Source organism: Rhinatrema bivittatum, chromosome 4 (assembly GCF_901001135.1).
Source record: "Rhinatrema bivittatum chromosome 4, aRhiBiv1.1, whole genome shotgun sequence".
NCBI lineage: Eukaryota > Metazoa > Chordata > Amphibia > Gymnophiona > Rhinatrematidae > Rhinatrema > Rhinatrema bivittatum.
The window spans coordinates 9,292,117-9,303,190 of NC_042618.1; the positions used below are offsets into that span (position 1 = coordinate 9,292,117).

At 46.9% G+C, this 11,074-nt stretch overlaps 1 long non-coding RNA gene across 1 annotated transcript in view; it reads left to right on the forward strand.

Annotated features, from left to right (window-relative positions):
* LOC115089282 overlaps positions 1-10,352 on the forward strand; it is a 96,225-nt gene extending 85,873 nt beyond the window's left edge. Inside the window, exon 3 of the long non-coding RNA XR_003856037.1 lies at positions 6,625-10,352. This is a non-coding gene — a long non-coding RNA (uncharacterized LOC115089282). The remainder of the gene's footprint in view (positions 1-6,624) is intronic.
* The last annotated feature ends 722 nt before the right edge of the window (positions 10,353-11,074 follow it).

An 11,074-nucleotide genomic window follows, 5' to 3' on the forward strand; every position in this document is an offset into this window, starting at 1 on the left:
AGAAGACTGTCTACACCAGGCATCTGTTAGAAGCATATATACTCACTGAATCTTCCTTGTTACAAACATGGACACCTCCAGGCCTCAGGTGCCCTAAAGGACATGTCTCTACAAAACACCAAAAGTGCAGAAGACATCATGCCTACCACATGATAGCTCTGGGAGCAGTTTGGCAATTTGCACATGGCAGGATTCATAAAGAGGCTTCTTGTTGGCTCATTGACGTCATCAGCTGACAACACCTTTTATTGTCTTAATACTGTACACAGAGCTGATGATTGAGAGTCTATCAGCATACCTGTCTTGGTCTCTGTATCCACAAATTGTAAACTGGCCAACCACCACAGGAGACCCTTTCCTATAGGACAGCAACTCTGCTATGTTGTCCACAAGTCATGGCAGCCATGAGGACAAGCAAGGGCCTCAAGCCTGAAAAGACCTGAAAGGTGGAGCCTCTGCTTGGAACATGACCGTTCTGATAGCAGGTCTCTCTTGGAGTCCTCAGCCTATGTGCTTTAAGAGTGGCCACAGACAGGATAAGGACTGTAACTGCTACTACCAATCAGAACAAACTACTCTGCTGATTTTCTATGTACCTACATGAAGCAGGACAATATGACTAGCCCTGAGCTGGACAGGCAAAGGGCATTGCTGCGCCTTGACATCTCAATATTTCCCAATGGCTACCTGAGACATGTCAGGGTAGGTTCATAGCTTCTAACACAGCTTTGCCTTGGGTTCAATGAGGTGAATCTTTAGTTCTGTTACATGTGGGTAAACTAGAACCTGTACATTTTAGAGGTGACTTTCTACACCATATGAAGGCATGACACCATCCTATTCCCAATCCAACCTTCAGATAGATCGCTATCCTTAAATGGTGTCCCTGTGCAGCTAACATAACCAACATGACCCTCACCATCTGTGCATGAGAGTTGACTGCTTATAGATGTAGCAGGGCCCAGCTGTGCATGTTTGTGTGCAGCACCTATGAGATATGCTAGAAGTTTGAGATAGCCATGATATTGGACATGTGCTTCCCAAAAGGCGCCAAGTGAAAGCCTGCTATGTGAGCACTCTGATGTCAGCACTGTCTCAGAAACTGATGAGGCAGTGCTGACACTGTGTGTTTGCATGCTTATGTGACAATACACAACCAGGATACACGTGGATACATTCAGATGCACATGGATGTCAGCTAAGGAACCTGGCTGTAACATGCACAATGTGTGACTGATGATTGTAGCTGTCAACTTGTAGCTTCAGGCTGTGTCTTTAAGCAGTAGAGCTACTTGTGAAATCTTTTACAGCCCTTGGCTCCATTCCATCATACCTATGCGACTATCTTGCCAACAAGTGAGGGTTAAGACACGGTCAAAGTTATAGCCGAGGCTGGCAAGAAGGCGCAAGTTATGCCAAGCTATGCACACTGTATGGCGAGACGTGACTCTTTTTGACTTACAATCAATATGAATACATTAGGACAGCCACATCTCTTTGTTGTTAGGTTTATCTGGTTTATTTTGTTTACTACTGTCAATTGCACCTCTACAGCATGGAAAGAGAAATGCAGGCCCTGGCCCCAGGCCTTGTTGACCTAACTGTGCAAATCACTTGTCACGTAACTGATGGAGTAACATCCCTGACAGCCTTTTCTGTAAACACATAGCTGGAAAGGGATGCTAGAAAGAAGCACCACTCTTACCCATGAGCCAACCGTCACCGTAGAGGCCGTCTTCAAATTGTTCAAACAGGCCAGATTGCCTAAGTGTGCAGCTCCCGGGTACCTGGCGGGAGCAGCGCTCGATGCACGGTCGAGCGTCACAGACCGCTTGCTCATTGATGGCGTGCAAGAGCTTTCTCTTGCAGTAGACCTCCTTCCCTGCCACAAGGGGCGATGATGGCTACGTGAGTACAGTCGATAACTTCCAGAACATTTGGAAAATTGTTAATGGCATAAAAACCTCTCTTCAAGTCCAGCAGGTCCTGTCTTTCATGAGGGAATCTTATGTAAAGATTAATAGCGGCTACGTACAGCTGTTAGGACCCGGCCCAGACAGTGGGGAAAAAGACGTTTGGGACATTCCCCTGATGAACCCCGACTGTTGTTTGGAATGAGCCAATGCCACATTATGCAGGGCGCACAATAATCTGGTGAGGCCTGGTAAGAGCGCGGGGCCTCTCTGTGACGGGATCCAGGCTCTCCTCTGAGTTCTTGCTATAATTCCATGATAGCCTGAGAGCTGAGGCGATGCCCCCATAACCACGTGGTCCTTCGGCATCCCCAGCAAAGCGGCGAGAGGATGAAAGATCCGCCTGCGTGCCCTCCTGCATTGCAAGCCCCGACGCGGGCCAGCGCGCTCCACCAGAGGGGCTCGCAGCTCCGGAGATGAGGACAGCACCTGAATTCAAGAAGGCATGGGATCTCCAAGCGAATGGTAGGGATTGCTGAGCTGAGCAGCCGTGTGAAGGGGCAAGCTAGCCGGGCAGTATGGGGTGTTTTTCCTGCCTTCAAGTTTCTGTATTTCTAAGTGTGACATGCCTTAAGCAAGCAGAAGAATTGTGTCTGCAGATGTCATTTTGATAACCCGAAAAACTATCTGGAGTTTGGGGTTTGTTTGGTTTTTTTTGTATCTATTGACTTTTGATTCTTTCAGTAAAATCGATGTTTTCGGTTGGAATCCAATATGGCAGCGTGGGATGTTTCTTTTGCAGTGGGATCATCTTCGGTTCCACGGGTTATCCTGTTCCCCTTTCACAGAATCTGCCTTCCCCCACTCTTCATGGAGTGGGTCAGCTCTCGGCAGGGCTGGGAAATGCGCTCCCCTTCCCAACGGATGGAGTGGGTGTCACGTTACTGTTAAGCCAGTGCATTTCAGCCTTGGCGAGCATCAAACGCTAGCATTTTAGGTGCTAGGTAACAATCCTCCTCCCACATTATAAGGGATATTAATATCGTGAGGAATAAAATCCTTAAGGGGAGAAGCAGACGGACCCTTCCAACATCTACCAGGCTTTAATGAATGTACGCAGTTACGAAATAAATAAAAGCCTGGTTTATTAAGTAATTTCAGCCTGCGCCCAAGCAGTAAAGCTCATTTTTGCAAGACGCAAGAAATGAAAAGGCGGATGGAGACTTACAAACTGTAATTGCAAAAAAAATCTTTGCTAACAAGATAATCAACTGAACTCGGCAGCATTAAATGAAAGCAGATCAGATTAATTTAATGCCAGATGCCAATCATCAGAGCTCATCTCTGGAAAAACACAGCTAATCCCATGACTAAGTATGTCTTTAACATCTTCCGAAAAGGACACTTCTTACCAGAGTAACTTCACCAGGTTCAAAGAAGCAAAGTTGTCAGGCCCCGGGAAAGATTAGCTGTAATAGGTTGTGGGCTTGGGTTTCGGCTGCCATACGCTGAACTGATCCCTTTCTAGCAGGGTATTTAGATGCAATATCCTTTTTTAAAGGTCTAGGGATTATTTTAAAATCAGTTTCCTAGCCACATAATCTCTGGGTGAGAGCTGTGGAGTAACAGCTATGTTTAGAGTGAGGGTGACTTACCTAGGAGTTTAGAGTTATGCCCTTCATCAAAGGCAGATTTATTGCATTAACAAATTTATTAAGTAAGTAAATAAATAAAGCATTATATAGCAGCATTTTTTTTTCCTTTGGTTTTAACTACAGTACCTGAATGTAATCTGCTAGGGATGTGCAGAGGGACCGCATACGTTACATTTGGTATTCGTATTCGTGGGGGGAGGGGGGCAGATACGTTGCATTTGGCAAGGGGGGGCCCCCCGATCCGTTCATGCGTTCCATTAACTACAACCCTCCACCCTCCTGACCCCCCCAAAGACTTGCCAAAACTCCCTGGTGGTCCAGCGGGGGTCCGGGAGCCATCTACTGCACTCACGCCGTCGGCTGCCGGTATTCAAAATGGCGCCGATAGCCTTTGCCCTTACTATGTCACAGGGGCTACTGGTGCCATTGGTCGGCCCCTGTCACATGGTAGGAGCACAAGATGGCGCCGGCCATCCATTGCTCCTACCATGTGACAGGGGCCGACCAATGGCACCGGTAGCCCCTGTGACATAGTAAGGTCAAAGGCTATTGGCGCCATTTTGAATACTGGCTGCCGACGGCCCGAGTTCAGGAGATGGCTCCAGGACCCCCAGGGACTTTTGGCAAGTCTTGGGGGGGGGGACTCCTGACCTCCCCAAGACTTGCCAAAAGTCCCTGGTGGTCCAGCGGGAGTCTGAGAGCCATCTTCTGCACACGGGCCGTCGGCTGCCAGTATTCAAAATGGCGCCGAAAGCCTTTGCCCTTACTATGTCACAGGGGCTATTGGTGCCATTTTGAATACCGGCAGCCGACGGCGTGAGTGCAGTAGATGGCTCCTGGACCTCCGCTGGACCACCATAGAGTTTTGGCAAGTCTTGGGGGGTCAGGAGGGTGGGGGTTTTGTTTAAATTCACTCCTTTAGACGGCCGAATAATTCGGTGAAGATTTGTTGTATTCGTGGGAATCGTGATACGTTTCGCTTCCCCACGAATACAACAAATATGGCCCTATATGTTGCGGATTGCCAATATGTTGCAAATGAATGCATACCCCTATAATCTCCTTTGAAGTGCCGAAGAAAGGAATATAAAAATCAGATTAATAAATAAAGAACTGTATTCTGGCACTGTTTACTTATATTTATATTGTGTATGTACTTTTTGATAGCTTGTGTTTTTACTGTTATCCGTATTGAATGCTCATTTATTAAAAATTATTACATAGAAATGTTTTAAAGAAAGAAAGAAATCCTGCACATTTCCCAGGAAGCCTGCAGCCTAAATGTAAGCTTGGTGAGTAGTGAGGGAATTAGCGATTTGTGTGGATTTGGGCGAACTTGCGCATGGAAGTCTTCACAGCAAAATCCCTTGGAGATTCCTTCTCATAGTTATATGGTAATATAGTAATGACGGCTGAAAAAGACCAAATGGTCCATCCTGACTGCCCAACAATCTTCTTATGGTAGTAACTGCCATTCCAGGCAAATTACCCCCATGCATTCTGTTAAGGGTAGTAACTGCCGCTCCATGCAGATTACCCCATGCTTTCTGTTAAGGGCAGTAACTGCCATTCCGTGCAGGTTACCCCATGCTTTCTCTTAAGGGCAGTAACTGCCACTCCGTGCTGGTTACCCCCATGTTTCTGTTAAGAGCAGTAACTGCCGCTCCATGCAGGTTACCCCCATGTTTCTGTTAAGGGTAGTAATTGCCGCTCCGTGCTGGTTACCCCCATGTTTCTGTTAAGGGTAGTAACTGCCACTCCGTGCTGGTTACCCCCATGTTTATGTTAAGGGCAGTAACTGCGGCTCTGTCCAGGTTACTCCCATCCCCTTTAGGGATCCACAGTGTTTATCCAATGCCTTTTTTAATTCATTTACCCAGAAAATAGTAGAACCAGGGGTGACAATATGAAATTTCAGGGGGGACGAATCAGAACCAATGTCAGGAAATATTTTTCACAGAGAGAGGGGTGGTGGATGCCTGGAATGCCCTTCCGGAAGAGATGGTGAGGATAAAAAGAGTAAGCAAATTCAAAATGTCGTGGGATAAACCCTGCGGATCCCTAAAGGCTTGCACCCCTGGCTTTCGCTGTGGCTGGCCCCGCCCCCTGGAGTTCTCATTCCACGCACGTGGACATTTAAGAAACAATGAAAGACCCTTTCTGATTACACAGGCGTTCAAACTCGGAAATGAAAATCTTCTAAGTGACTCCTGCTCGCATTTCTCTTCAGACCTCCAGTCCTTTTTTTCAATTTTCAGGCTGATGCAGGCTTCAGCTTTGTTTTTCTGGGAATGGCGGATGTGGGGTTTGGTGAAATCTGTTTTTTTTGTTGTTAATGATACAATATTTTTCTTTCTGGACCACTGACAAACAGCATAATTCAGGTAAGAGGCTAATTTAAAAGTTGCTTTTGGAGGTATTGTCGTGCCTCATAACATCTCACAGCGGTGTTATCTCCAAATAAAAGCGAGATGGCTGTGGAATATATTTGGAAGGAATTTCAAGATATCACTGCTGCAGTGACTTGGCGAGTTCCTGTCCCGGCTCGAGAAGAGACTCTTGACAGGGTAAAGTTCAAACTGTTAGTGACCTGGATTATCCTTTACCAAGACTGTGCGCACTTCAGTTGTCCTTTGACACAATCAATAGTAAGGAGGTAAAGAATATTTTTTATCATGGACTCGAGAGGAATGGGGAGCCTCATCTTCAGTTTAGTCAATAGGAATGAGATTAGGAATGAAAAAGAAATATATACTGGAGATCCCTGGACAGAAATGAACATTGCAGACCTGAGAAATGGGCAATCATTGACCCTGATGATTGTTTTCCATGCTGTTAACACTTTTGATTCCCACAAAGCATACCAGACTCTAATATCATTAAAACAGACCTTCTTTCAGAGGATTCTATTGTTTTTAAGAAATACAAGTGGAAATCCATTAACAATTGCATCAGTGATTTTTTTTTTTGTAAAATTTAATCTGCACTCACTGTTTCTTTGCTCCCGAGGCCTGGGGCATTCCCCAGTTCTAACTAGGATGCTTTTTGTCTTTTAGGTCCTATGAAGCGGATCCACCATTCACATATCTGGTCTCCCTCCTTTTTAAGTCCATGGAATGGAGCTCCTGGATCCATGTTCCTTCCGTGTTCTTGGGACAGGTTCCTTCCCCTATGCTGAACGTCTCCCTCCTTCTGCAGTCCAGGTGATGGAGCTCCTGGATCCATGTTCCTTCCGTGTTCTTGGGACAGGTTCCTTCCCCTATGCTGAACGTCTCCCTCCTTCTGCAGTCCAGGTGATGGAGCTCCTGGATCCATGTTCCTTCCGTGTTCTTGGGACAGGTTCCTTCCCCTATGCTGAACGTCTCCCTCCTTCTGCAGTCCAGGTGATGGAGCTCCTGGATCCATGTTCCTTCCGTGTTCTTGGGACAGGTTCCTTCCCCTATGCTGAACGTCTCCCTCCTTCTGCAGTCCAGGTGATGGATCTCCTGGATCCATGTTCCTTCCGTGTTCTTGGGACAGATTCCTTCCCCTATGCTGAACGTCTCCCTCCTTCTGCAGTCCAGGTGATGGAGCTCCTGGCTCTACGCTCATTCTGTGTTTCCGAGGAGAAGTTCATTGCCCTATGCTCACTAGCTCTCTCCTTTGGGTTACAGAGAGGGAATCCCTGGCCCCGCACCTGTACCACGCATCAGCCCATTTATACTGTGACTCTTGCAACAACTACTGCAGGATAGAGAGAGAACACAGCCACACAGTTTTTTACTTCTTTTTTTTAAATCCAGTTTGGGATCAGTCCTGGGGCTGACTGGTGTAATCCAGTTCCCAGCTCAAGCTCACTACTCTCTCTCTCACAAGCGGTGAGAAGAGGGAGAAAAGGGGAGGGGAGATTAGGTTTTTCAGGGGGTTTGGAGGCATTGGGGATTGCTATGGGTCCTCATGCCTAATTTGAACCAGGCTGAAGGAATAGCTCCCGCCGGTTGGCTCACTGGGCACAGGGATCAGGTGAAGGGGGTCTACAGCAGCTATAAATTTGGCCGGCCTACTCTGCCTTCCACCCTCCTTTTGCTCTCTGGAACCCTTGTTTCAGGTCTTTACCAAAGGTGATGGCAGGTCACAAGCCTTCCCATGCAGGACCTCACTCTTCTTCCTGAGACTGGCCTGGGGCAGCAGGCCAGTCTCAGCTTATCCTGGCAATCATGATCAAGCGGTGGCTTGTGGTTGCAGCAGCGACTTTGCTACTGTGTCACTGAAGCGGAATTTGTGGCAAGCAGAGCATTTTGTCCCTATGGCTTCCATTCCCCCCAGTGCAATGGTGAGACTGACCGGTTTGGACCTCCTTTCTGACATGGTGAGTCAGGCTGGCTCGGGCCTTCTGTCTGCACCGTTGATATCAGCTGTGTTCATGAACATCGGCTTGGGGGTGAGGCCTAATCAGCTCGGGGATGCACTGTCTGGGGTATCTTTGGGGCTAGGTTACTGTGGGAACCGCCGAGGCTGCCGGGGAAGGGATGAGTCAGCTTCCATTGAAGCTTCTTCTGCTGACCACAAGGGTATGAGGAGATAGGGTGGTTTATTCTGATGGGGATGCTAGGATAGTTGGATTTAATCCTGCTTCAGCCTCAGTCTCTTGAGTGCCAGGATTCCCTGTGGTGCCTTTTGGATTGATGGCAGGCCCCTTTACCAGGGTTGAGGATTTCTCTATGGCCTCTCCTATCTTTCCATACCTCCTTTCTAGTTCAATGGGTTCTGGGTGTCTTCTGTGAATGAGGCCTGTTTATGGAGCCACTTTATCCTTCATGGCATCTGTTTTAAAGTGGAGACGTCCTTCCTCAGGCTCAGAGTATGGATCCTTTCCTTTTCCTATCCTCTGGCCACAAGGTTGGGTAGTAGTTCCTGTTCTGGGTCAGGGCTTAGGGTCTCCTTAGTGTTCATATGGTGGGGTTTCTAGTGTTGGAACTTTGACAAAGTGGAGGGCCAAGTTGTGTTTTCACAAGTTCCATCAGATCATTAAACTGCACATCTTTGATCAATGTGGACAGTCTGGAAACATCTCAGGAGTAGCACAATCATCCAAGCTGCAGTGCCCTGATCTTGCATCTTGAGGGAGCTCCAGCATCTAGATTGGCTGGAGCTGTATCTGGGAGTGGCCGCCCTGAGGTGAGATATGCTCGGGTGGCGCTACAGGAACATCTGCCATGTCTGCTTCGGGCAGGACTAAGGATCCGCCCTGGGAAGGTCCCCCTGGATCCACACGTTGAAGCTTCAGAAAGTAGATGGCTCAAGCACAGGAGTAGGTAGTCTTTGGATTCTTCACCATTAGACTCTTCTAGTACTTCATAATCTTCTTCATGCTCTGCTCCTCCACATCCCTCAGTAAATCAACAGGCCCCTAGTGGTGAGAGAGGCCCTCCAGCATTAGTGGTGCTCTCAGAACTGTGGGAAGGGGTGTCCAGGGCTTATCATAATAAGATAAGGAAGGGGTGTACGCTGACATTTTCCACTTGTTAGAGGGGACAGGGTTAGTAAGAAGTCAGGGAATAATAAGACAGTTGCAGGGACAGAATGGAAGGTGGCACCTAATATCCTCAATTGGACTAGGTGTTTCTTGCATTTGGCAAGTGAGATGGCTCATTATGATCCCTCCCAATATGGGCGCAGCCAATAAATGTTTCAAGAAGTCAGATACTGGGCCCCTGGGGGCCTCCAAGTGAAGGAGTTTTTTTCCAGGGCCCCTACTCTGGATGATGCCTCAGTTATGCAGCCTTGGCTGGATAGGTATCCCAGAAAAGATGAGGCTTTAACTTTATTTTCAGGTTTTATGAAGTGTTTTCATGTTTCTTACTTTGAGTCTGGTGTGGTTGGGAGGGTTCCTAACATGATATCCATCAACCAACTTTCATGATGTGGTAGTTTTCAGGATAGCAGAAATTTCTCAAACACAGGTAGCTGACCCTTTTACGGCTCCACCATTTGAGAAGATGATTTTTTCTCCATGTGGTGGCCCCTAAAAAGGAATCAGGAACATTTCACTTGATTCATAACCTCTCATATCTGGAGGGAGGTTCGGTGAACAATTTTGTACCACGAGACCAGTGGTGAGGTGCTGTGGCATGGAAGCCTAAATGGCCGAGATAGGGTTCAGGTTTGCCAATGGGCTGTTCCATCTCTTGTGCTCTTTTTAAGCTGTTCAGTTCTTTTGTTCACGGGGTCACTGCCCAGGTTTTTGGGTGTAGGAATATTGTCCATTACTTGGCTGACTTTGTATTCGTTGGCCCATCCCCTCTGATCATTGTGCTGGGGTTCTTTTTAGTTTTTTTCATAGGTTATTGAGTTTTTTTGTATTCCTATTGCACAGAACAAGACTGAGGGTTCTGCTTCCTGTATTATCTTTGTAGATATTGAATTAGATTCTGAAGACTTGGTTTTTTAGTTGCCTGAAAATAAAGCATTACAGCTTAGACTTACTATTAATGTGTTTATTTGGTTGTTTGTGATGATAGGCTGAGGAACAAAACGGTGTGATAACCTTGGGGTGGTAGATGCAATCAATGGGTGGTCAACTAGGAATGTTTTAAATGCAGATTTATTGAAGAAGATCATGTTATGCTGATTGTAGTCCAATTTCATTCCTGGTCATTAGCACCATCCATGCGGAGATCCTACAACAATAGTTATCAAAAGGTGGCAGACTTTCTTCTGACGCAAGGATGGGATTGGAGTCTGGTCTTAGATTCAATGTTATGTCTTATCTCCTATCGTTTTCATGTTTCTTATCTCCTTATCTCATTATCTCCTTATCTCCTATCGTTCACTTGTGTTAATAACCTGTCCTTTCTCTTCCTCTAAGCCAAGTTCTTATCACCTTGTTATATGTAACTGCCTTTTCAGCACCATTGTTATTATGTTTACTTTGCACCCCTGTTTTATGTGAACCAGCATGATGTGACTGCTGTCTCGAATGCCGGTATATAAAAATCTAAAATAAATAAATAAATAATGTCCTCCTTTTGGGTCGATCTGTCCAAAACTGTGGTGGCATCACATATTTCTTTTTTTTTGTTTTCTGCATGAGTGCATGGTTGGAGGTACCTGGCAAGCAGGTTTTTGGTGCAGCACTTGCTGGTGGGTTGGGCGAAACGCATGTGAGTGTAGCTGGACTGGCGTTGCCCTATCACTCATGATCTGTTGGTAGACATGTGGCATATTTTACCTGATGTTTGCATTTCAAACTTTGAAACCTGTGAGCCAGATTTTCTAACACGCGTGCGGGCGTAGATTTGTGCGCACAACCCGGTGCGCACAAATCTACTCCCGATTTTATATGTGCCTGCAGCCGCATGCATGTTATAAAATCCGGGGTCGGCGCGCGCAAGGGGTTGCACACTTGTGCACCTTGCGCATGCTGAGCCCTAGGGGAGCCCCAATGGCTTTCCCCATTCCCTCTGAGGCGGAATCAGAGCGGTCACGGAGGGAACATTCCTTCCGCTCCCCCCACCTTCCCCTCCC